This window comes from Castor canadensis, chromosome 19 (assembly GCF_047511655.1).
Source record: "Castor canadensis chromosome 19, mCasCan1.hap1v2, whole genome shotgun sequence".
In the NCBI taxonomy this organism is placed as follows: domain Eukaryota; kingdom Metazoa; phylum Chordata; class Mammalia; order Rodentia; family Castoridae; genus Castor; species Castor canadensis.
Genome location: NC_133404.1, coordinates 24,773,891 through 24,800,434, shown reverse-complemented (window position 1 = coordinate 24,800,434; position 26,544 = coordinate 24,773,891). Strand labels below are relative to the sequence as shown.

Here is a 26,544-nt window from a genome sequence, read left to right as displayed (position 1 = left end):
CATACTAAACAGTGAAATTAAAATAACCAGAAAAATTAAGACATACTTTCCAGGAGAAGAGGGGGATGGCTCTGGGTAGACATCAGGAGATCATTCCAAGGGAGGTGCCAGAAGTGGTTCTCTGGTCTTGACAATCAGAAGATGATCTCACAAACTTGGATTATGATCTGGATTGTTCTATGCACAAGAAATAACTTCTCCAAAGATACAGGTAAGTTAATTTTACCTATGCTGGGAGAGCCAGCTAGCAACCCATGGTAGCCAGATCTTTAGGCTCTTCTGCTGTTGCCAGACAATTCCCAGCACATCCCCAACAACAGGACATCTTCCCAGACTGGGGTCCACTGATGTCTACTGGCAAAAACAGCAGTCTCTTGAGTCTGCTCCCACTGGGGCTCAGTACCCACACCTCCTCCCCTGTTCACAGTCACTTACTCAAGGCCTCCTCACTGTGGTAGGGCTGTGTATCAGTGGATTCCAAGTCCTCCAGACTGAGGCAACAGAAGGTGGACACAAACTGTCAGCTCTGAGAAAGGCATGTTGACTAGCAGATAGGCCATCAACTTATTCAAGATGCTGGGTCCTTGGATTTGCAAATATCCTTAGGATACTTGTCCAGCCACATCCGGAGGAGGAAGTAGATGAGGTTGGGGGCAGATTGGTGGGCACAATCATCACACCCTGACCTCTCTGTTCCCAGTACTCACTTGGCCTCTTGCTGGGAGGACACCCATACAGAGGCTACCAGGTCATGTGCAACTAGACATTTTGCACAGAGGTGTGAGGTCCATTTGACAGGGCATTCACCTCATTTCCTCTCAACTATTTGATGGAGGAAAATGCTGGGAAAGCGTGGCTATGATGGAGAAGGGTGGTGGTATAAAACAGTGAGAACTGGCCAACCCTGAACCCCAAGGCTCCTGGCAGCTCCCCAAATTCCCAGGATCCCACCAAGATCTCTCTCCTCTGCCAGCTTGTTGAACCCCAGTTTTATATCCATGGGGAAATGAAAAGAGGTGTGGGATCCATAGACTTCCCAAATCCAACCTCAGCTCTCGTAATTTCCCCACTCACCATGTGGGAGTCCACCTGCTTCACCCAAAGTCCACTTACTTCTTTACCTGCTCATTCTCCACACAAACAACTTGGAAGTATCCATACTTCCAGGAAGAAACAAGGGTGTCACCTCTAACATTTTGTGTCACCCATCTTCCAGAAGTTAGTGCACTGGTCGAAACCCAGATGAGAATGTTAATCTGGGAGGGGAGGCAGGTTTGTTGACACTATCCCCTGATTTACATGCTACCTTATTTCTAATATGCCTACATATCTTGTATGATTCACGTTTGTGTTTTTACAGAAACTACCCAGCTTCTTCCCAGATATCTCAGTTGGCACAGGACTACTCAAACCACTTGCACAGGTCTTTTCTCTGATATAAAAAAATTCAGGAAATCCCAAATGGGATCTGGAACTTTCTTTACAAATGCAAAAGTGCTATACATGAGTCTTCTTAGATATGTAAGGATGATTGAGGAAGAGATTTTTTCCATGGAGGAGGTGAAAATCACACACAACAGCCAAACAGGCCTAGAAGCCTGGGGAAAGCCCTTCCAGGGCTCATCACACTTGGTCTTGAACAGCAACTCATTAAAGCAAGCTGAGCCAGGGTGTTTCCTAACATTCTGAAGAATGGAATACAGGGGGCAAGCCCCATTGGACTATATCTGGGGTACTCACCTTTTGAAAAGCAGATGCAGCAGTTGCCGGTGGTGGAGAACCTTCAGTAGGTGCACAGGAAGTAAGGAACAAAGGAGGGGTCCCTACTCTGCAGGGAAGGCACTAGATTTTTCACAAGCCTCTGCAGCATATCAGGCTCAAGTTTCCTCCTGCTGCAAGGCCCATTCAGGACAGGGGTAGACTCATGTTCTACATCACAAACGGATGGTCCAAACAAGGAATTTTTAGCAAAGTGAAAAGTTAGTGGCATAGTATGAATTGAAAACTGCACATAAACTATTGTCCTCAATACTCAGATTGAAAGACACATGTGAGAGGTTTTCTGGGGCTGTTGTTGTGGTTTAATCAGAGCAGTGTCCTTGACTGCATGTACCTGTACTTGAATGCCCTCTCTCTTCATTTACTTTCTCTTGAAAAGTGGCTGAGGCCCTGGTTGTGTCATGAGGTCTGGTTCACCATCTCCAGAAATGATTAAGCCATCCACTCGGGGATTTATGTGACCTCAGCCAGAGGAAACTGAGATACAGCAAGAGAATATCCTGCTGTCTACAATGTCTCTGGCCAAGTGATCTGTTATTGGCTCTGGAATCTTGCTACTTGGATACCAGGATTCCATGTACTGTTTGGCTCATCGTCAAGTAGAGTCATCTGCCAAAGACCCTTACCTGAGCTTCTTTCTCAGAAATGACTTCCCAAAATATCCCTCTTGTTACCATCATATATACCATCCCACACCATCATATATACATTTGTTCACACTTAAATCAACAGAGCCTGTCCTACCACACTGTGGCTTGGAAGGCCTGGCGGTAGCCAGAGCCTTACCTTCAAAAAGGTGACCCAGCAAATGCAGCACCTCCTTCTTCCCATTTCTGGGATACTGGACAAGGCATTTTGGCTCACAGAGCCATATCAGCAATCCATGCCATCTCCAGGACTTTTATCACATCTATGCTCTAGGATGTTTTGAGGTGTACATTCCCATAAACAACTATATTACCTGTAAACAAGGACCAGTATCTCATATAGTTAATGCAAAAACTGAAAAGATGGGATTATAGGAAGTGATTGAAAATACACATTCCTTCCCACACATATGTGTACATGTAAACACGTGCAGAGAACCACAGATACACACAGAGACACAAATCCAAATACATAAGGATAGGTTCTCTCACAGAGGCACAAATACCTATACAAATGCAGAAGAGAAGAGAATGAAATCAGGGTTAAGAAGATAGTGTTAGTGTTAACAACAGGTTCAGATTTAGGGTGTTGTCCCAGATTTAGGTTTAGGTTCTGGGTAAGGGTCAGATTTTGGGCTACAGTAAGTGCCATCAAAACAGTTGGGATTTAGGGTCAGTCCAAAATTGCAGACATAGAGTAGTAAGTTTAAGTATAGTGGTAGGAGAAGAGTTTTAATAGGATTTAGGGTTCTGGTCAGTATGAGTAGCTGATTGAATATAGCATCCCATGTCCCAAGGAGATCATCTATAGTCAATGGTCCCAGGTAGTCTGAGGTCAGTATGATGCAGATAGGACACAGCCACATATTGAGTTTGAGGCCAGCTTGGTCTACAAAGATCCTAACTGCAAGGAACAAACAAACAAAATCTTGTAAAAACAACAGAAATTGGAGTTCTCAACTCATACTTCATGACTTCAAAATTTAGTACACAATCATAATAAACCAAGTATCATTGAAGAGGTCACAGGTACAAACCAGGGAATAAAATTGAGTGTCTAAAAAATTAACCCCTAAATTTATGGTGGGTGATTTTTTGAAGCTATCCAATTAATTCCATGTGAAAAAATATTGTTTCACCAAATATTGCTATGAAAAATGGATATGCATACACATATCAATTATGGAATCAAAATACACAATTTAACTAAATGTAAGAATAATAATTACAAAAATGACAGAAAAGAATATAGGATTAAAATTCATGTTCTCAGGGTAAGCAGTGGATTCTATAACTATCTAACCATAAATGATACAAGACAAAAATATAAATTGAATCTCATTAGAATTAAGACAATTTGTGATTTAAAGTGCGCTGTCCTGGGTGGGCATAGCGATGCATCTCTATAATTATAGAATTTAGAAGGTAGAGCCCGTAGGATCTGAGGTTGAGAACAGTGTGGACCACACAGCAAAGTCAAGACCAGTCTGAGATACATTGCTAGATCCTACCTCAAAAAACAAGGACTGAAGATTTAGTTCCATGGCAGATGCTTACCTAGCATGTGTATGTCCTTGGGTTCAACCCCAGCACCATGAACACAGAAACAAATATAAACTACACAGTCCAAAATGAAAATAAAACACAAAATTAAGGAAATTTTAAAAACATATGGCTCATAAGGTTCAATTATTCAGAATACATAGAAACAATATTTTATTTATTTGTCCATACTGGGGTTTGAACTCAAAGATTTTTGAGTTTTTCAGGCAGGCACCCACCGCAAAAGTACTCTTACAAGTCAGTAACAAAAAGAATAAAGTCTCAATAAAAATGGGTAAATGAGGTCCTTTTCTTTCTTACTCAAGAGACTTTCAGTTTCTTGAAGGTGTACCCCTTTCTAATAAACTTCCTTTTCTCTTTCATTACATTTTGGTGCTTTGCCTTTATTCTTCTCTCCGTGGGAGCAAGGATTGAGGCAAATAACTGTGTTGACTTTCAGGGGACATTTTTGGTACCATGACTGGGATCATGGATCTAATACATCTTGATGTGGATCACTTATATCTATTTCTCTGAGAGGTAAGAATTATCCTCCTTGACTCTGTCAGGGTTGAGGATATGCCAGTTCGCTCCATTCTACAAGTGCTTTTAGTTTTGACATTTTTCTCTTTCTTACCCAATGTTACCTTCAGGAAGTTTGACCTTTCTTCCATGAGCTGCCTTTGCCATTACTACCAGATTTCTAAGTGGCAGCTGCTTCTTTTTCCTACTGAGCACTCACTACCATCTCTGGTCTGTCTTTTCCAATGTTAAAATGCTTTATTTCCCCTTTATGGACTCTGCTCCTAGTGCTCCAATGTTTTGTATGGTAATGGGCTTCTCTCTTTTAGACTACCACCTTGGATAAAAGCTCATTCCAAATATTATCTCTTTCCATTTTAAAGGCTTTTCCTTTGCATATGGAATACTGTCCAATCTTTTCAAGAACTGACATGCTACCTCTGACTCAATTAGAGAAAATTCTTCATCTCATAAGAGGTCTTACAGACAAAGCACAAGTGTTCCTTGAGACATACCATGGGGAAAAACAGATGCTGGGGGTAAAAAAAGAGGCACCAAAGAGAGGGAGAAGTTAGAAACAGGGCACTACACTAATTTCCTCATCACTAGAAGGACGCTGTGAAAGTGACCCCAAAGGTTTATTTAGCTCATGGGCCCAGAGTATGCTACTCCATCAACCTAGGGTTAAGGTTTCTACCAATCTCAAGGCTTTGACCTAGGTGCAAGGTTTCAGAAAATCCAGTGTGGTTGGGACTCCCTGCCTGGATCATGGCAAGTGGCATTCTTCCTTTCTTCCAGCATGTGTGGGTGGTAATATGTCTTAATTCCTATAGAATCATCCCTATATTACATTCTTTGTAATATGGCATGGCCTACTTAGATTGCCAGTTTAAGAAGTCTTGACTCAAGATGGTACTCTTACATGATCTTTGCTACCATAATTCTTCTAAATGGTCTGAGGTCACCTATATTTAGGCCATCAGTTTCCTCTCTTAGGAACTGGACATGTAGGAATGATGTTGGATGTGTCTGGCCTCTCCTGAATCCCTAGCTCTCTTCTGTTCCACTAGGTTCACTTTAGAGACCCCTGGCCATTTTTCCTTCAATATGGGGTGGTTCCTGCCATCCACCTTACACAACTTACACACCAGGTCATCTGTCACTAGTCAGAAAGTGGCTCATAATCTGTTTCTATAGACACCTCCAGGATGAAAACACAATACATATGTAAAGGATTCTCTCCTTATTCTCTGATATGTTTCCTAAGTAATTAAATCACTTCCCCAGTATCTTGACTTTGAATTTTTTTGTCCTCTGCTCCAAGGATAAACAGTTTGCTCCCCTCAGATGTTCTTTTTTTCCCTTTTTGCGATGCTAGATAACACCCAGGCTGATTAAAACCTCTTCCATTGGTCTTATCTCCACATTATCCTCTTCTTTGAGAGCACCTCTTAAATGGGGTGTACCCCATTTATCCTGTTTCTTTGTTCTTCATTTGGTATTTGTTTTGTGTTTATATGTTGTATGTAACATGACCCTTTGGAAAAACCTTGGAGTTACAGGAAAATGCTGCCAACATAACACTCATATCTCCTACAATGGAACAAGTCCACATCAGCCATAGCCACCATAATGATTCTGGGATGGTAGACACTAGTTCTGCACCATATTTTTGCTACCTAGGAAGTATTATAATTATCCTATGGCTGAACGGACTATGAATACTCTAAATTAACAGAGTGTAGGTGTCATTTTTTTGTATTAATCTATTGAATAGTGGGCAAAAGTTTCATCCCTGGGTAGGACAAAAACCAGATGGCTCAGAAAAAGGTGCAAATGGTATGAGTCTATCTTAAGTACATTAAATTTATGTTCATGGGGCTGGGGAGGTAGCTCAAGGCTTATTGTTTATCTAGCATGCACCAAACCCTGAGTTCAATCTCTAGTGCCATAAAAATAAATGCATGTGATTATGCTTGCTATATTGCTAGGCAAGGATTTGCTTAAAATCATGAATCCAATACATGGATGTAGAACCAATCCAATTCTCCATGCCTATTACAAGGAAGCTATGTAATTATTGTTCTGTAACATGGGAAATGTGGAAAAAAAATAAGTAATACAATTTTTAAACTTCAAAGAAAAAAATCTAAATTAATAGTTATATATGACATGTGTGTAGCTGTGATGCTAATGGTTGGTAGCTCCCATTTATATTAAATATATTTCTCCTTCCCATGTATATAAGCCTTCTAAATTTACGAAGCTTAGGAAGATACTTATAAGAAGCTGATGCCCTCTAATAAAGTTGTTAATGCTTGCCCTTGCAGGCATGTATTAACATGTTCCTAATTACAAGAAGAACAACGTAATGGACTCCGGGTAAGCCAGGTTACCTGAGCCTTTTTGTTGCTTAAATTTGGCAAAAGGGTCTTATTGGCACCAATTCCCACCTGACCTGCCTGTCACTCCCCTCCAACATAGGATCAAATCACACTAATTGTGACATCTCATCTCAGCAACAAAGAAAAACTTACCAAGATATCTCATCCCAGGGACAAGAGGCCATTCAGACACAAAGAGTTAAAATAAAAAAAGAAAACACTGCAGACAAGAAGAATCTATTCTCAAATTCCAAATGGAGTCACTTTTGCTAGACTGTCTAAAAGTAATTAAAGCCAAGAGTTTAAAAAGAAGTGGTGTGTAAGCATGATGTCCATGCCTGTCTGCCTTCAAACTGGATAGAACTTGCACCCTTGCCTTTTAATCAACCACTATTGCTATAGCTCCTGGACAAATTCAGCAGCTCATTATTAAACATGATTTAAATGTTTTAACCTAATATGTTTCCTCTCCAGGATATAAAACTTCAAATTCTACACAGGTGAAGGGCTAATTCTAGGGATGGAAAAGTGCCTCAATTGGTAGAATGGCTTCCTACCAAGCTTTTGGCCCACAGTTCAAAACCCAGTAACACACACACACACACACACACACACACACACACACACACACACCAATCAAGGGCTAACTCTACAAAACATACTGTGGCTTATCCGACTTGAACAAAACAGTAAAACAGTTGCTGGTTGAGATCTCCAAAGAATTCAACAGAATGCAAAGAAAATAGACTCACGATCTAGGTTCCATAATAGCAGGAAGAAGCCAAAGGCTAATTTAAAATTACTTTTCCTAACAGGTTTGGGGTCTCTAGTACTTGATTGGGTTAAGTCCCACTTAGCCGTGAGTTATAGTGATATACAGAGAGAACATTAAATGCATGATTCCTCAATGTCTCTGAGAAATAAAAAACAATGTAATTCAAGTTTCAAACTCTTGTGCTCGCTTCGGCAGCACATATACTAAAATTGGAACGATACAGAGAAGATTAGCATGGCCCCTGCGCAAGGATGACACGCAAATTCGTGAAGCGTTCCATATTTTTTTTGGAGGCTACTTAAAAAGCTGGACATCGATCTACCATTTGATCCAGCAATACCACTCTTGGGGATATACCCAAAAGACTGTTACTCCAGAGGCACCTGCACATCCATGTTTATTGCGGCACTATTCACAATAGCCAAGTTATGGAAACAGCCAAGATGCCCCAGCACTGACGAATGGATTAAGAAAATGTGGTATCTATACACAATGGAATTTTATGCAGCCATGAAGAAGAACGAAATGTTATCATTCGCTGGTAAATGGATGGAATTGGAGAACATCATTGTGAGTGAGGTTAGCCTGGCTCAAAAGACCAAAAATCGTATGTTCTCCCTCATATGTGGACATTAGATCAAGGGCAAACACAACAAGGGGATTGGACTATGAGCACATGATAAAAGCGAGATCACACAAGGGAGGGGTGAGGATAGGCAAGACACCTAAAAAACTAGCTAGCATTTGTTGCCCTTAATGCAGAGAAACTAAAGCAGATACCTTAAAGCAACTGAGGCCAATAGGAAAAGGGGACCAGGAACTAGAGAAGGTGAGATCAAAAAGAATTAACCTAGAAGGTAACACCCACGCACAGGAAATCAATGTGAGTCAATGCCCTGTATAGCTATCCTTATCTCAACCAGCAAAACCCCTTGTTCCTTCCTATTATTGCTTATACTCTCTCTACAACAAAATTAGAGATAAGGGCAAAATAGTTTCTGCTGGGTATTGAGGGGGGGAGCGGGAGGGGGTGGAGTGGGTGGTAAGGGAGGGGGTGGGGGCAGGGGGGAGAAATAAACCAAGCCTTGTATGCACATATGAATAATAAAAGAAAAATGAAAAAAAAAAAGTTTCAAACTCTTTATTAGTAAATAATAGTTGTAGAGAAGAGGATACATTGTGAAATCCACATATGTGCTTATAATATATCTTAATTTTACTCACCAACTGTGTCTCCTTCCCTCTTACCCTATCCCTCTGCTAAAGGACATTAGCCCACAAATGTCATGGAATGTCACAATATGTTTTTGAGTCACCTACCCTAAGGTAGGACAATGTCAGTTCCTCAAACAATAGATCTTTTTTTTTAACAAAACAAAGACTGCATTTATATCCTAGGGATAAGGACCCAATAATCATTGCAACATCATAAATCTGTTCACCTACCCTAGCTTCAGGACTTTGACTCCAGCATCCTGGACTGGTCTTAGGTAGGGATTTAATGCCTCAAGCCCCTTACCCTTCATTATTAACTGGCACCAGGGTAAAAATAACTACAATTTCCATTCTCACTCTAGAGAGGACCCAATTTCAGTCTACAGAAAGTATACACATTTCTTAATAAAATTTACTATCACTTCCACCACTAAAATGAGTGTATGAAAGGTCTGGGACTTGGATTCAGTGGGAGAGCAACTGCTCATAAAGCCTCAGACAATGAGTTCAAGTTCCAGAACCACCAACTTAGTAATAATAAAATAAAAATAAAATACAAAAAATGGATGAATGATGGGACAGAGCAAAATGGCAGAATAGGACCCTCTAGTGGTCATCTCCCTGAAAAAACATCAATTTTAATAACTATCCAAGGCAATTTCCTTCACATGAGCTTTGAAAATGAGGTAATATACCACAGTACTGTAAGAGGTGCTCAAACTACATGGACTCCTTACTCAGAAGTTCTAAAAGAGGGAGAAAAGCATGCATCTCTCCTTCATTTTATATCTTTCTGTCTTTGTACTAAGCCATTCTCTTTGCAATAACTTTGCAATCACCTTGGATTTCAGAAAAGACAGAATTGATAACCATCTTCATGACAAGAGACAGAAACTACCTCCAACAGTAGAGCCTCCTCAGGAAGGTCCAGCTGCCAGGTGACAATGAGGTCAGATAACAACTGCACAACCTCTTCCAGAACAAGAACGGAAATAAGGACCAACTAGACTATATCTCTGACTGAGACTGTTTTAACTATTCATACTGGAATAAAAGGTACTCAAACAGCTTTGGCTGAAAAGTTCTTATCGCTGTCATTACTTGATGGGTGTTATCTGGTTCCAAAGAACCAGATATCGAGAGATGATTACTGCTGCTCCAGGATGCATCCTAGTCATCACAGATAATTGTCCTCATTTTGATGAGGGTCTGCACTGTAGGGCTCTGCTGTTCTTTAGGGGTAGTCTCAGTCCTGTGAAATAAAGATGGAATCAATCATTCTGTCTTTCATTTATTCAAACGGGGCTACAGGAGGTAATGGGTCAGAGCAAAGGACAACAGGTACAAAGTGAATATAGAGATGCCACACTTTCCAGCAAAAGCAGTTTCAGTGCATCTTAAATCCTTTTGAGGTAAGCTTCATCTACAATCTGCATACCTGCTGGTGACAACTGTGGCTTTGAACAGTAGAAACTACTCAGTATCAGGCAGGTTATTGAGATCTCAGGGAATGGGACTGTTCTACAGCCTAAAAACTTTTCTTGGTTAGAGTATTCCAGTTTTGTACTACATGAGTCTTAGGAGGTATGAGATTCCCATCCAGCATAATATTTATAGGGAAATTCCAGGTTTAGGCCACCATTATTGTAGCAATGCCTGAAGCAGCACTGGGTATAGGGATCATACAAACGGCCTGCCCTGAATCTTGGGATGGGCTTACAATTGAAAAGCAATCCAGGTAAAGCCTATCAGAAAGAGTGAAATTAACTACCTCCTTTATCAAAACTGTAGGCACTCATGCAGAACCAAAAGGTGAAAATAAGCCTAGGCAAACATGAAGCCATCAAATTGATGAAAAATGTGCCTATGACCAATCTCCCATAAATGAAGATATATGGACTAACAATGCTTCAAGGTAATTATTAGGAATCTCATCAAACTTTAAAAAGGTGCAGAGAAATTACCAGAATTGTTCAACACAAAATAAATTAACCTACATTATTCCCTTCCTATTCTTCCAGGCAGCAACTGCAGAACTACCTATTCAGCATTTACTCAACCTGGGAAACTGAAGAGAATTCTTCAATAAATTTTGTTTTAAGAATCTTCATTTCAACACCTTGCTGCCACCATTTATTACATTTTATTTGAACACTATGAACCTCTGGTTTCAATATAAAATGATTTGCCTTATGGTCATGGTGTGTTCTTTAGTCCACGGATGGTAGAACTACTTTGGGAGTTTGGGAATTTTAGGATTTGGGGACCTGGTGGAGGAAACAGGCCAGTGGGGATATGTCCATCGTCACTGGATTGTCTCATGGGCCCCATTAACCCTCTTCTTTCTCTCTGTCATGTGAACTGCTTTCCTATGCCATATCCTTCCATGATGTCATTTCCAAGTGCATTGGGCAGTGGCCATGGACTGAAACACTGAAACTGTGAGCCAAAATAAAAGTTTATTCCCTTAGGTCATTTTTATCAGGTAGAAAATTTTTCTATTCACTGTACAAAAAAGGAATTGATCCTAGGAGCCACTAATGCAAGTGAAACAAATACATATATCTGATATGCTAAAAAGAAGAGAAAATACAATCAAGTAAAATGCTCAATTAAAATCACAAAAGGGAGAAAATTGAGGAGGACAAAATAGGGTCCAAACACAAAGGCAAATATTATAAAACAAAGCATGGTAGCATATTTCTGTAATCCCAGCCGTAGGGAAGCTGAGTGAAGATTTCTATGAGTTTGAGGCCAGGGTAGTCTTTGTATCAAGATCTTGTCTTACTGGATGCTGGGTGCCAGTGGCTCATACCTGCAATCCTATCAGGAGGCAGAGATGAATGCTATGGTACTTTGGTGCCAACCTTGGAAAACTGTGAGACTCTACCTCAAAAATACCTAACACAAAAAAGGACAGCCAGAGTAGCTAAAGTGGTAGAGACTTGCCTAGCAAGTATGAGTCCCTGAGTTCAAAACCCAGTACTGTCAAAAAAAAAAACCTTTATCCTTATCTCAACCAGCAAAAACCCTTGTTCCTTACTATTATTGTTTATACTCTCTCTACAACAAAATTAGAAATAAGGGCAAAATAGTTTCTGCTGGGTATTGGGGAGGGAGAGGGAGGGGGTGGAGTGGGTGGTAAGGGAGGGGGTGGGGGCAGGGGGGAGAAATGAACCAAGCCTTGTTTGCACATATGAATAATAAAAGAAAAATGAAAAAAAAAATAAAACTGCTGAAGGAATTGACAACTCCATCCTCTCTAAGACGAGGAAAAATGAGAGCCACAAAACCAGTAACCACTTCTCACACTCTCACCAGTAGAAGCAAGTCAGAAAATAAAATGCTGGTGTACCTTGTCTCAAAAAAAGGAGGGTCAGACTTGATGACACATGCCTGTATTCCCAGCTATTTGGGAGATATATATCAGGAGAATTATACTTCACTGATAGCAATGGGGAAAAGTTAATGAGGTAACAGGTGTGTGATGGCACATGCCTGTACTCCCAGCAAAACAGTAGGCAGAAGGATCACAGTCCTGGGACAGGTAACACAAAACAAGTAGACCTTTTCTGAAAATTACTAAAAGCAGAAAAGCAGTGGGAGGGCTGGAGAAGTGGTTAAGTAGTACAGTGATTGCTTAGCAAGCATGAGGCCCTGAGTTCAAACCCCAGACATACCAAAAAAAAAAGTGCTGGGATCATGGCTCAGGAGGTAGAGTGCCTGCTTAGCAAATGTAAGGCATTGAGCTAAAATCCTTATAATGCCAAAAAAGAGTTTAAAAATTGTAGACATTAATAGAACTATGTCAATAATCACTTTGATGATAAAAGGCCTAAATACACAAATTAAAAGGCAAAGCATGGGAGAGTAAATCAGCACTTTCACATACATACTGTTTGTGAAGCATTTATTAAATATAAACATATATTTGACTTAAAAGTAAGTGGAGAGTAAAAATTATGCCATAGTCTCTAAAGGTGTGCTTTCTGGTAATCTCATGACAAGAATTTGGGATCTAGACTTTATACATAAATGTATATTTAACAGATAAAAATGAATGTTTCCTGGACTCAGAGAAACCACCTGCTACTTACCTTCCTTGGTCTATCACATTAGTGACTGGACCTCAGGCACAGATTCACAGACATAGACAGCACACAGAAAGTCAGAGTGAAATGGCAGATGTGCAACGTGAAGAGCTCTGTGGTGACAGCAGAGTACAGATAAGGAGGGAGATGGGGCATAATGCCATAAAGACAATACTGTGCAGTAACTCAGGATCATCCAGCCACATTCCTGGCCTGCAAAGAACCTTCTATCCCTGAGTCAGCTTCTCAGGCCTTTGTCTGCTGCCAGCCCATCCCTTCCACAGTGCTTGTTGGCCTCACTGCCACAGGGCAGGGGACTCAATGTCCTCTCTGAAAGAAAACACTTGGGCATTGGTGCCAGCTACAAACCACCTGTACTCTACACAAAACCTCTGCTTTTCAGTTTCTGTGGGTGAGTAGAAAGCTAACTTTTCTCTTTTCAAGTACTGGGGTTTAGACTCAAGGTCTTCTGCTTCCTGCACAGGTACAGTAGCACAGGAGCCATGCCTCCAGTCTTTTAAACCTTAGGTATCTTTTTTTACCATTGCACAAATTATTTATCTATTTATCTATCTATTAACCTATCTATCTGTTTATTTGTTGTGGTACTGGGGTTTGAATGCAATGTCTTACGCTTGTTGGGCCACTTCAGCCACTCTGCCAGCCCTTTTTTGTTAGACATTTTAGAGACAGAGTCTCTCCAGTGCATAGAAAAAAGTGACCATAGACTGAAACTCAAAAACCATGTGCAATCATTCTTTCCTTTAAGTTGTTTCTGTCAGGTATTTTGGTCACAGTGACACAAAAGTAACTGATACATATGCATTATGCCAGGCACTGTTCCATATACCTGTACAGGCCCTTACATGGTTTTTCATGAAGTTTCATGCAATTTCCTGTAGGCTATATGGCAGAGCAGAATGGCTAGTGTGTAAGGTGCACGTAGCTTTCTTTGCACTTTTAGGTACATAGATACTCAAATTAGTTACTGTATTTAACAATACTATGACAAACATTTAAATGAAAATGTATCAATTCCACTCCCAGGTATAGATTCTTTATTTAGCAGTACAAGTATATGAACTCAGAGCTTTGTGCTTCCTAGGAAAATGCTTTACCTCTTGACCCCAACCCAATGTAGAGACACTTCAGCAATTGAACCTATAAGAATCAGGAGAAAAGAACTTAGGCACTGGCAGCAGTATTAGTAACAGGTGAAAACTAGAAATGACCCAAATATCAAGCAGAGAAAATATCCATGTAGTAAAGTGTATCTATTTGAATGCTATATGTGTATATGTGTATATATATATATATGTATATATATATATATATATAAATACATACACTCTATCTGTGCATATGTATGTCATACACATACAAACTGTTCAACATATGTACTTGTACATAAACACGCAGACATTTGCATGTATTTCAGGCAGTGAAATAGTTAAAGAGGACGGTATTGTACATGTGTAACTTAATACTCTAGCTTCAATTGTTGTAATATAAGCCTGAAGAAGTGATTTTTTAGTGATTTTTTTAATTGTGGTGCTGGTGGGCAAACTCTGGACCTTGCACATACTAGGCAGCCAATCTAGCACAGAGACACATGCCAGCACCCTTCATCATCTATGACAGAATTTTCCATGTAAAAATGTACAAACAGTGGATGATAGAACATACATATTCAATAGATGCGGACTAATATGGGGAACATTTACATATTCTGGTAAATTCAATCCTGAGCAATCTTAGGACCTCCTCAAAACACCAACTATTTAATGAGCCAGGAGTAACCAGAGATGGGCCTGCATGTCTGTGCCCTCCTCCTTTTTAGCATCAGCCATATGACTGGCAAATACAAAGAAAGAAGCAGAGCCTGCATCTTAGTTAAAACATTATAAGTGGAACATATAAGGTCACTGACCAACTCCTAAGCTGTTCACTTCCCTTGGCATTTGGCTCTGTTTTCTACCTAGACATCTTCAACACAGCTGGGCAAGGAGGAAATGACCCTATTTATTGTATGCATTACAACTCGCACCCATGCTTAGGTTTCTGTGTAATAATTTCTCCCACTCTCTTACCTGGAAACGAGATAGGCTCTCCTTCAGTCACCAAAAGAAGACAGAACTCAAATGCTATCCTAAGAACATGTCAAATATCCTGTGGTTTTCTCACAATAAATGCATGTTCTTCCATCATCAGGAATTCCTTGAATTCACACGTCTGATTCTGCTCACATCATTAAAGTCAATTTTGTCACACACTGGTGAGCATGTAATCTTCCCAAAGCTGAACTTGAGTTTTCAGTCGCATGGACTCTTCAAATGTGTTCCTATATTTAAGGGAAACCCATAAGAAGAGCTTCAAATGATATGAATATTGAGGCTATCCTTACACCTATGCATTTTCCAGAAATTATTTCACCACCAGGCACATCATAAAATGTCCCTAGCAAATCAGATAGATGTTCTGAGATAACAGGGAATGATAGAACACTCATACAGAATACTGTTTCATTTTCTTTTACAGCACTGGTGGTTAAACCCAGGCTCATACCAAAATCAGGCAAGCTTTCTACTAGTGAGCTATGTTCTCCTCTGAATGACATTCTCCTGAAATCCTGGCCTATGTGGAAGGCGACCACATCTAAAAAAATCTGACTATGAGCTGCAGCTGACATAGGACAAAGCCACAAAACAATGGCTTTTCAAATGGACTCTCAGTTGAGTTTTGCTTCTGGCATTTCAAACTTGGGAGGCAATTTAGCTCAGTGATTCTCACACTAAGTAATGCATGGATTACTATGGATTTCGATGCACTCGGTCTATGGTTGATTTTATGACTCTATCAACTCATCTGATTACCACCCTGCTCCCCTACAACTATTTAGGGAGTTTTTGAATTTAAGAATATTCACATATTCCCCTGGATTTGATTCTGCTCTCTCCTCAGACTTCATACACTTTAATAATTTTCTCTAAGCCAGGGTAGGGAACTGCAGTTCCACTGGTAGGCAGTTATTATGCTCGATGTGTTGCTCATGTCAACACAGGCACTTGTTACAAAAGCAAATCACAGACCAACAAATATACCTTTGGAATTATAATCCTAGGTAGGAGTTTGTGCTCAGTGTTTTAACAAGACTCAGGAGATGCCAATGCACATTGAAGTGGGAGAACAATTCCTTTTGACAAAGGATTATAGGAACATCAGCCAGAACCACTGCAGAAAATTAAATACCCAGAAATGGGAAATTATTAATTTCTAAAATAAACAGCTGCATTAGCAATAGGAAATTTACTTATGATTTTAAAAAGTTATAAATACACCCATATCAGAATACTTGGCACAATGAACAGAATATGCATACAGTTTGAGAGGAAAAAGGAAGAAGCTAGAGTTTTATAAACTTTCTACTTATGGAGGGAAACTACCTTCAGCATGTTGTGTCGGGCACTTCAAAACTGTGGAGGAAATTCTGGTGAACAGGCATGGTAGAGAATTTTGACTTACAAATTCCACTTCTACATATGAAAGCTGAGAATCAAAGAGAAAAGAAAAAAATTGTGGTATTGGAATCGGAACTCAGGACCTCATCCTTGGTAGCAGGTAGTCTACCACGTGAGCCACTTTCCCAAGCCTTTTCTCTGTTTAATTATATTTTGGATAGGGTCTTGTAGTTTTGCCCACAATCTTTGCCTCCCAAGTAGCTGGGATTAGAGTCATGTACTACCATCTTTGGCCTCACAGAGAAAATGTATAATAGGTTGCTCAAAACACAAGTATAGAAGTGTAGACTTGATGAAAAATGTGCTTTGTATTTCTCAAAATGTGTTGATATAGAAAGAAAAGTGTAAACATTTTGTAAAAACTTGAATTCCTGGCCTTGCTATGTAGGATGCTAGTATAGTACCTGCCTAGCATACACAAAGCTCTGGTTTCCTTCCCCAGTAACACCCCAACAAATACCACCACAATTCTTAAATTTCCTCTAATCAAGAAATTCTTTGCTTAATCCAAGTTTAGTCAGGCTCCATAACTTTTCCAAGGACCATCAATACACTTGCTTATAACATCTAGTTTTATCAAACTCCCTGCTAACTCAGTTTAGCAAGACTCCTGCATTCTGGATATCTGTATAGGTTTCTCATCTTCCACCATTCACCACACAATAGCTGATTACCCTGAGCTCTCTCAACCCTTACTGCCTTCCATCTGCTCTGGTCCTGTAGAATTCCTAGGGTATATATATCTACTTGCTTATGGTGTATTCTGCATTTACTCAGTATGTCTTCTACACAGAGACATTTTAGCAGTGGTGTCTTCAAATATCCAAATGCAGAACTTTATTGAATATATTTTATATAAAACAGGCATACACATTCCAAATCAAAGTAAACAGCTAATATTGACATGTTTGGCGAGATCAACTTGATCCTTTAAGATGAACTGTGTGGCAGTGTGGTAAATATGCTCTAAATAGCCCTGTCTCTGGACTCTTATTACAGATATTTTTGTAGGAAAATGATAGAGTGGTAAAATAAAAGGCAAAGTTGGCACACGCACACACACACACACACACACACACGCAGGATGTTTAAAATGAATCTCAATGAAATAACCTAATCATCACACCCTCTAAACACTAATACATAACTATGACAAGTATATTGAAAACAATAAACATTTTATATTGTTAAAAGGGAAGAATATAAACAAATTGGCCATTGAATGACTTCTGTGAAAGAAGAATTAACACAATTATTTTCATTTTTTTATATGAAATCAAAAGTACATTTAAAATCAAATACGGAGATCATATAAAGAAAGAAAGAAAAACACTAGCAAAGTTGTATTGTATAAGATTAATTTGTCAATGTAAATTGTTTTTGTTTTTTTGTTGTTTGTTTTGGAGGTCATGGGATTTGAACTCATCCTCATGTTTGCTAAGCAGGCGCTGCCACTTAAGCAACACTACTAACAATTTGAAAAGTAAAGTGCTAACCTGGAGGCATGACTCAAATAGGACTCTATAGTTGGGATGCTAGGCATATATCACCATACTCAGCTTTTCCTGTTGAGATAGGTGTTCTTGCTAACATTTTGTCTGGGCTGACCTTGAAGCACCATCCTCTCGATCTCCACTTCCTAGTAATTAGAGACACAGGCCTCAGCCAAAAATGCCTGGCTTATCCTGTCTTCTTTATAACAGAGTCTATGAAGATCCAAAAAGTTGTGCTATAACCAGGGTACATGCTGTAAAGAAGGAGGAACACTCGGATCCAGAGAATCAGCTGAGGAGCACTCAGTCTCCCTAGTAGAAGCCATCCTTGGAAGATGATATATCTGGTAGATGGAAAAGAATTACAGCTTCACATAATGTCCTAAAGTAACTGGTGAGGAGACATGGCAAAATTCATCAGGAGGAAGGAAAAAAATTCAGTTTGGGGCTGATATAGGGACCATCTACAAAGTATTTAACACCCAGCAGGGAAGGATAATCAGAGACAAATGTGCCATTATGGGGGATCAAAATAGTCATACAGAAACACTGAAAAGAAAAGAAAAGAAAAAAACCAAAATAGTAGTCCCTTCAAATGTAACTAAGCACATCAGCAGTCAATCTGAGAATTCAAGATTCAGCAAAATCAAAATGGTCACACTTGAGTCAAATTTATAGAAATAAATAACCATGAAGTTATGAAGGAAAGATTCTTCTACAGGATTGCCTGATGATAATTGCTAAAGCCAGGTACTGTTGCCTCACACCTGTAATTCTACTACTCCAGAGGCACAGATCAGGAGGATCACAGTTCAAAGCCAGCCCCAGACAAACAGTTCACAAGACCCTACGTCAAAAAAGTCCATGACCAAAATAGGCTGGCAGAGTAGCACAAGTGCTAGGATGCAGCCTATCTGAGAGAGACACAGGTGCTAACCAAGCACTCTGGCTCTACTACATGTCACCTAGAAGATATTTACCTCCAGCAGAGATTCTCACTTACATTAATAAATCCATGGAATGACAAAGGTTGATTATCAGTGCAGTGATAATCCCCAATAAAATTCTTTTATTTCCCCAAACCTGGAAATAAAAGAAATACAATTGATGTTGATTTCATCTAGTAATAAAGGATCAGAGCAGAGGGGCATGAAGTGAGATGGGCTTTGTTGGTCAGTTTGCTTTCAGCAGTGAAGAGCCAAAAGCCTGGTCAACTCTGAGAGATCCAGATTCCTAGTTGCACTAGCACTTTTAGGAATCTGTTCCTAAGTCTGTCTTAGTGGATTTTCTTTTTGTTGCTTGGATAGAAATTTGTGTAACCCACTGATAAATATTTCACCTCTGCCCATGAGGTAACAATGCCAATTGTAAGTATTCTAGCAAATGAGCCATTATTTTTGTAGTATAAACTGACTTTCTCTTCTTTAAGGCTTTGTATATTTGAGCCAGTCACAGGATAGGTCTTTAGGTCCCAAATTAGTGGCCAGATGCAAGGATTTGGGCTCTGTAATTGACATTGCATGAAAGTGCCTGTGGTGTTTAAAGGCCCAGTGATAATACAGGAGGATCTTTGGGTAGAAGTCAAGCTGTGTTTCTTTCTATGTTCTACCCTACGATTTATATGTAACTTCTTACTCTAGTATTAAAGACCCTGGATTATCTCTAAAAAGTAAAAACAAAAACAAAAACAAAAAAAGAACCTGAAGCTGATCTTTACTGTAATATTAGAAAAAAAATTGTGGTTGTCCAACACATTCTGCTGTTTTTATATAAAGGTCAGTGGAAACATAAAAGAATGCTGCAGGCTTTTAGAAAAGGCAACCTGTTTTTTTTTTTTTTTTTGGCTGTACTGGGGCTTGAACTCAGAACCTAATGACTGCTAGGAGGAGTCAGTCCACCAGCCCTACAAGGCAACCTGGGATCATGATCAACCCCAGCCATCTTTGACCAAGATAGTTGAAACACAGTTAAAGAGCAATAATTAAAAGTCATCTGTTTTTGCTTCATTTGGAACCTCACAGATTTCCTTCTCTATTGGTTCTTTGTTCATGCATTATCAAAAATTTGGTCTCATTCATAAATAAAACTCTAAATGGATAAAATTAAATATGATAGTCACACAAGGGTATAAAGATGTAGACCTATAATGAGGCTAAAACAAATCAAATTAGCTAGGGAAACTGTTCACACCTCTAACATAACCCTCAATAATACAGACTAAAAGTAAGAAAAGTTGATTCCCAAGATAATATCCCACTGGAACTAATCTCTGTTGTTGTGGGATGGGGTGTGGGGTGCAGTACTGAATTTTAACTCAGGCGTCAATCTTGCAAGGCAAACAAGTGACCACCTGAGCCACTCTGACAGTTCCCCACTTCTCTTATTCTTGACAAGAATAAAAGTCTCCTCTTCTGCTCCCCAAAGGAATAAGGATAAAATTCCCAGCATCACTTTTCACCTTGTATTGTCCATATGTCTCATGTTACCCTCCTCTCTGGTACTCAGCCACTGTGATCACATCACATTTCTTCAGCGTCACATAAAACAGTACTTGCCAAATAAAAGAATGCCCTTCTGAAAGATTTAGTGTTGAAGATGTGACCAGAAGGTGACAAACTGAAGGTTTTCAGACTAAGTTCATTCATGCGCCCATAAGGAAAGGTTATCATTGCCTTATGGCCAATACTGTTCCTACACTATTAATTTTTCAATGTATGTATGTTTCACAGGAGAGAAAATGAACATTATGTGATCAATGGAATCCATTATGTTTCTTAGTAACTACCCATTCCACAGTGTGTATGGGGGCTTACCATCTGCATTCTGGTTTATTATTAAAAAAGCATATTAAATACTATTTCATATAAGTTGACCTGCATTTGTCATTTGCTTCATCCTTAGATATATTAGAAATATTGGTGGAATAAAGTAATTTTGAATCTTGTAGGGAATTTCAATAATTTTGGGTTGCTTCAATATTGATTTTGAGTATGTTTACCTTTTTCATATCTGAGCATCATTTCTAAGAATTTCCTTTTCTCTTCCTCCTCTAAATCATTCAGTCCCTTAGATTCAGAAAACTGTCTTATATCATCACCTTGTAGTTGTTACTCATTACTACAGAGTTAACACATGGCTCTACCTATATAACCCATTTCCCTGGGTGGACTGTGCAAATATGCCACAAATAATACCTTTCCACCAGAAAGAGCCTCCATAGAATATTTACTCATATGGGTAAGTCCTCCAGTTAGACTACTCTTTTGAAACCTGCTTATGTAATACTCTGAATTCCCATAAGGGTCCATCTCATGGTACTTGAGACAGTTTCTCTGATTTCCAAATTTCCTGTTGTCCTTCCTTAAGGGTGGACATGATGGCTAGCCACTTCCCATGTATTGCCAGAATCAATCTGCATTCTTCTCTCATGAATCTGTAAGTATTAAACTGCTTCTGTTACTTCATGTGCTTTTTTGATTTGCTTCAGGAGTCTCATTTTGCTAATGTATTTGAACCTAGCTGTCCTAGAGAGTAGCTATTATTAGAAAGAAAAAACTGGACACTGCTCAAATTGGACATATCTCCAACTAGATCCATACATGTAGCCACTGTAATAAATAAGGTTCCTATGAAAAGTTTATCTGGGTCATATGTCATTACTCAAAAACTTATGCAATAGGGCATATGTCAAGATAACATGTTTACCATGACAGACAAACTGGAAAGTCCAGGAAGCAAAATTCTGTTTAATCCCCTCAGAGGAGGGACTGTTTTTACAGCCCTGTTCAGACATGGACCTTAAAAGCAAACTAGAAGCACTAAAAATGTAAGTCTACTTACAATCCATGTTTTAAAAAGTCCACTGTGAAAGAAGGCAAAATGCCAATGAAATACATGAAACTGTGCACTTCAGTGTTACCTTTCAGATGAGTTGGACAAAGCTGTACCTTAAGATCTTCTACCCCAGACATAGATATGAGCACTGCTCTCTGGAAGGTACATTCCAAATTCAACTATTTAATCCAAAACAACTACCTATGAATCTTTTACTCATTCTAGGTGTTCTTTCTAGTTATGTGAATGGTGATCCTACAAATCAGTTCAAGTCCAGACACTATAGAAATAGATCCATTATGATCATCATATAAACTTCTGTTCTCCCCACTTATTTCTCTGGCCAAATCTAATTTTTATCCTTAGAAACTGGACTGCTATAAACTGATTAATATATTGAATCAAAGAAACATCTCATATAATTTATAATTGAGATTTTGAGTTTATTTCCCAATTAAATTAAGAACAAGTCCCAAGAAGTGGAGCATGATGGCAGAGCAGAATCTTTCTCAGTTTCACTCCATGAATGAGAAGAGTTAGGGTATCAAAGGAGAGACTGTTTGCTGAAGGGAAACATAGAGGAAGAGCATGGGAACAATGAAGGAGAGACAGTACAACTAAAAATCTGATAGAAACAGAAAGAAACTAAGTACAGTAGGAAACCACCAGAAGCGCAATCCCAGCATTTCCAGGTGGGAAGGGAAACAAAAGTCACCACTACAAGGTAAGCTAGGTGTCCTTAGGCTTGGTGATAAACTAGTAGACATTGTTGCCAGAGAAACTCATTTTTAGAAGGCTTAAAAACAGTGAGAGGATTCTGTGTAACACTGACTTCTCCTGTGTGACAAAAGAGACATTTTTTCATTCCCCATAAGGAAGAATTACAGCCAGGTGTTCCATCTGGCAAGAGCATTAAAAGAGCAACTCCTTAGTAGGTCAACAAATAACAATTGGCATATAAATCTGTGCCATCCTCCTTTTTAGCATCAGTCACATGACTGGGAAATGCAAACAGAGAGGCAGCTCCTGCATCTCCATTATGACATTATCAGCTGAACATGAGCTCATTCCCCAAGCCCTAGCCAGCCCCTTTCCTTGGTGTTCAGCTCCTCTCACTTGCTGGACCTCTTCAACCACAGCATGGAATGGAGGAAATAAACCTCTTTCTTGACTGCATTACAAACAACTCCCATAATGTACATTTCCATTTCACAGTTTCTCCAATTCTATATATACCAAAGGCTGGCAGAGTGATTCAAATTTCCAGCCTGGAGTTCAATTTTGAGATCTCAATTTGAGACCAGCCTGGGCAAATAATTTGTGAGACACTATCCCCAAAAGAGCCAGAGCAATAATGAACTGGAAGCATGGCTCAAGCAGTAGAGCACTTGCTTTGCAAGCCTGAAGCCCTGAGTTCAAACATAGGACTGGATAACTGACCTCCAAAGGACCACATGTTGAAGATTTAGAAAGGCAGCCTATGAAATTGGGAGATGTTGTGTCCCTGCAAGTTCATCAATTATTCCAAATGGACTACCATGCTAGGTAGGGAATCTTGATAGTGTGGGAGTCCAACTGGATGGGGTCAGGGGAGAAGGGAACTCTGAATTTTCTTTGTGGTTCTTTTTTTTTTTGGTGATACTGGGGTTTGAATGCATGGACTCATGTTAGGCAGGTGCTCTACAACTTGAGCCACTCCACCAGTCCTATTTTTAGTTTTGTATTTTTGAAATAGGGTCTCGCAAGTATTTGCCCAGGCTGGCTTTGAACCACAATACTCCTGATGTCTGCCTCCTGAGTAAATAAGATTATGGGTGTTACCCACCGGTGCCTGGCTCTACTCAGTTATGTTGTGGACCCAAAAGCACTCTAAATAGATATAAAATATGTCAGAGAAACATGTCATTATTTCCTACTACCATGTCTGAGAAATAGTGTCAAAGAGCTCCATCAATTTCCCCTGAGAACCCAGGATCCTGACCCCTAATCTGGAATTTAAAATCCAACCCCATCTCCAAGTCCCAATCTCAAGAACAAAATGGGACAGTCACGTCTCTCTCACTCCTCCACAGCAGGAAATTAATAACAGAGGCACAAATAAATACAGAGAAGAGCAGAAGTATCTGGGTCCAAGTAAGAAAAGCCTGAAGTTCCCCCTCCCAGGCCTCTACCCCTTCTATGAGCTGCCACTGAGAGGCCCTGGCATCTTTCAGAGCCTATCCATAAATTACAAGCTTTTATTTCACACATATCATGTTGCAGAGCCATGCCAATGAAAGATGCAAGTCTCATATAGCCCTGTACAAAGAAATGCAGAACAAGTCACATTTTCTTTCCCAATAGGCATATGAAAAGTATGAGGTGAAATTAACTTTTTGGTGCTACTTGGGTTTGAACTAAGGACCTGCACTTGATAGGCAGCTCCACTACCATTTAAGACAAACCCCCAGTCTTTTTAGCTTTAGATATTTTTCAAATGCACTTTCTGTGCAGTTGGGATGATGAGCACCCACCACCATGCCCAGTTTTTTATTGGTTGAAGTGGAGAATCTCTAACTTTTTTGCCCAGTGTGGCCTCAAACAGCATTCCACCTGATCTCAATCTCCTGAGTAGTCAGGGTTACAACAGGAACCATTAGGCCTAACTGGTGAAAATAAATTAGAACAGAATATTTTTAAAAGCAGATTTAGGTGCTCATGAAGTGAATAATAAATTTAAGTTTCCCATTCACTCTCTGCCCTTACACAATGCACCACTGCTCCTGGTATCAAAATCCCAGCAGAGTGTTCCCTCGATTATGATGGCTGAAGGTTCGTTGACATCAAAATCACTTAAAGCCTTCCTGGCTCTCAGAGATAAATACTTCATTTCAAATCAAAGCCATGACACTCCATTGTGGACAAACATTGCCTGTGACAAGGATGCTCCTCTGGAGGAAGGCAAGCTTGGTCTGTTCAAGCTGCACTATAGTGACAATTAACTTATCTGGGACCAGAACTGTCATTGATTATACATGGGTTTTCTGGTGGCCTGGGATGCGATACTAAAACTGCAGCTCATGCCAATCAGCACCCTGACTCCTACCCAAACCCTTACTTCTACCCGTATACGTAATACTATTACCCGAACTCTAACCCTAAACCTAAAACCTGATTGTGACCATAAACCATCACTGTGACATTGGCACTGATCATAAGCCTGATCCTAGCCCTGACTCTGTTCTTAAGGCTAACACTAACCCTATTCATTTAACCCTGACCTTAATCTTTACCTTAACATCATTCTGTTGGCCTGTGCACTTGTTTCTGCTTCTGTGTTTGTAAGTGAGTGTGTAGTTATGTATCTGCATTTGGATCTGTCAGTGCTTGGGGTTTCTGCATGTGTTTACATGTACTTACTAGACTGTGGACAAATATTAATGTGTACCTTCAATCACTTACTGTGGTGGTTCCATCTCTTCATTTTTGCATTAAAAATATCAGAAAATATTGCTGTTTATTAGAATGTACAACTCACCACATCGTAGGACACAAATGGAAGAATGATCCCAGGGAAGGGTTGGGCATGTCAGTGATGCTGTGAGAGGCTCAATGACTTCTCTTCAGAATCACAGAAATGATAAGGAGGAGGGGATGGGTGAGCTTTTTGAAGCTGATGCCATGCTTGCATCAAGTTCTGACAGAGGATTATGGGATGGGAAAGCACATGTTGGCATAACTCAGTCTGGGTGTACTCATGTTGAAGATGAAGGAAAGGAGTCAGAAGCCAGTGAATCCTTTGGGGTAGACATTGTCTGAGGAAGATGCTCAGGTAAGTGGACTTCAGATGTGAGGGGACCTTTCTTAATGATGACCCAACAGATCATAGAACCCCAGTTGCCAGGTGGCGATTCAGCCAAATTCTAGAGTAAATTAGGGCCGGCTTACTTGGGCAAAGACCCTGGAAAGTAGGCTTTTCTATTGCTGTCTCCCAACTTAACCTGGTTCAACCCTCAACAAACTAGGAGTGAATGCTTGTCTGACTCTAGAGACATTGAATCACTCTTCTAACCACACCAGGAACATCAGGCCATTTTCTCAGAGGAACAGAAAGGCAACAAAGGACAGCTAAGAACAGATACACACAAGCCAGACCACTGACCTGACTGAACTCCCCGCCCCACTGTCAGGCCCTGTGTGAGTGTGAATAATGAGGATAATTCTTTCTGTGTGGATTTCGCTTCCTTATATGCCAAGGAGTCGCTTTTAAAATTTTTTAGTTTCCATATGTGAACCATCCCTCCTTAAGCCCACATCAGGGTGAAAATGAGTCCACCCATTCACTAGATGAGCCCTCCAGAACGAGGATCCTTGAGACTGACCTTTTCCAGAGGCTTGTGCATCACCAGGTACCTACCCTGCAGAGCAGGTATTTCTTTTTTGTTCCTGCCAACTTGGGAGACAACCAAAGGCTCTACCACCAGATAGGTGATGGAGTTGCTCTTGAAAAGGTGAGTGCCCAAGGTCTAAACACATTGGGACTTGCCATAACACAGTACTGTCAAGACTAAGTGTGATGAGCTCTAGAAGGGATTTCCCCAGGGGATATAACATTGGGAATCAGCTACCCAGGGTGGTGTGACTCTTGTGGGTGACCTTGTCCTCCCTCATGAAGAAACTCCGTGCCTCAAGCTAACTTATCTGAGGCCTCATGAAGTGAAGACTGGCTGTCCTTAACCAACTGATGGTAGATTGCTTTTCAACA

At 39.9% G+C, this 26,544-nt stretch overlaps 1 long non-coding RNA gene and 1 other non-coding gene across 4 annotated transcripts in view; one reads left to right on the top strand and one right to left on the bottom strand.

Moving 5' to 3' along the window:
- Nucleotides 1-1,558, bottom strand: part of LOC141419233 (uncharacterized) — a 39,005-nt gene extending 37,447 nt beyond the window's left edge. Inside the window, exons 1-2 of one of the 3 annotated variants that reach the window (XR_012443977.1) lie at nucleotides 436-1,554; nucleotides 47-194 (exon numbers count right to left, since the gene is read on the bottom strand). This is a non-coding gene — a long non-coding RNA (uncharacterized lncRNA). Of the gene's footprint in view, nucleotides 1-46 lie in introns of all 3 variants that reach the window. The other 2 variants (XR_012443976.1, XR_012443975.1) reach the window with 2 other exon arrangements.
- Nucleotides 1,559-7,828: 6,270 nt separating this feature from the next.
- LOC141419366 (U6 spliceosomal RNA) lies at nucleotides 7,829-7,935 on the top strand. The gene has a single exon (XR_012444141.1). It is a non-coding gene; the product is annotated as a U6 spliceosomal RNA (small nuclear RNA).
- Nucleotides 7,936-26,544: the final 18,609 nt, after the last annotated feature.